The following is a 1,101-nucleotide window of genomic DNA, read 5'->3' as shown; positions in this document are numbered from 1 at the left end:
GAAAATTACGAATTTTTCATTCTTAGAAATACTTAAATGATAATAAAAATAATGATAAGAAGAAGAAGAAGAACAACTACTACTACCACTACTACTACTACTACTACTACTACTACTACTACTACTTCTACTACTACTACTACTACTACTACTACTACTACTACTACTACTACTACTACTTCTACTACTACTACTATAATAATGATGTTAATAATAATAATAAAATTGTGGTTGTTCATACACAATTTCAGAAATTACGAATTTCCTTGTCAAATTACTAAAAATTGACATTAAAATTACTATTTAATTTGAAGTTTTCGATTTGGCAAGTCTGTATATATGATATAAATGTCTGTTACACAATGACAATGTAACACGTAATAGGTGCTTCGAAATAACAATGTAAAATTGATATGGATCTAAATAGAACACTGACCGTACTTTGGTCAGCTAAATAAATCTAAATAGCGTCCTTCAAAGACATTGGGCCCACGAAGCCGGAGTTTATCCCGGTTTCTATTGCTTGAAACGCACAATAGCAATAATTGCTCGCTATCATTTGGGTAAGCCGCTGGTCTATCGCAAAGTACTCCCCCCCCCCCCCCAATTCATTGTTGGGTGGACAGTGGGTCAGATAATATACTTAAAATTAAAACAAAATTTGTTTTATTACAAATGTGACCCCTCGTCTCAAAATGGTATTAAGTCGGGTTGATTAAGTTGCTGAAAGGTGAATTTGTAGCCAGGAATGTCAGACTTGCGTTGAGTTGTAATGCTTTATAGAGGAGAATGAATATGATCTTTTATAATGCTAAATACCAATAATTCATAATTTTGACCAGTTTAACGTTAATTTGACTTTTTAGCGTCTGGTTCATCCCGACATAATACCGTTTTGAGACGCTGGGTCACAAATAAGAAAAATATAGTGTTGTATTGGACTTACTTGCGGATTCTTGGTATTGTGGCTGGGTGAGGTTCCTGACTAATGGACAGGAAGGTATATACTGTGTCGTCTATCCCCTTATAGCTGTTTTCCAATTTGCTTTCTGTCTTTGTCTTGGAATAAGATTACTTGTTTTTTTCCCGGAGTCCATGACT

Source organism: Berghia stephanieae, chromosome 1 (genome assembly GCF_034508935.2).
Source record: "Berghia stephanieae isolate SIO BIC M18660-M18661 chromosome 1, UCSD_Bste_1.3, whole genome shotgun sequence".
NCBI lineage: Eukaryota > Metazoa > Mollusca > Gastropoda > Nudibranchia > Aeolidiidae > Berghia > Berghia stephanieae.
Note: the sequence above shows the minus strand (reverse complement) of the source record.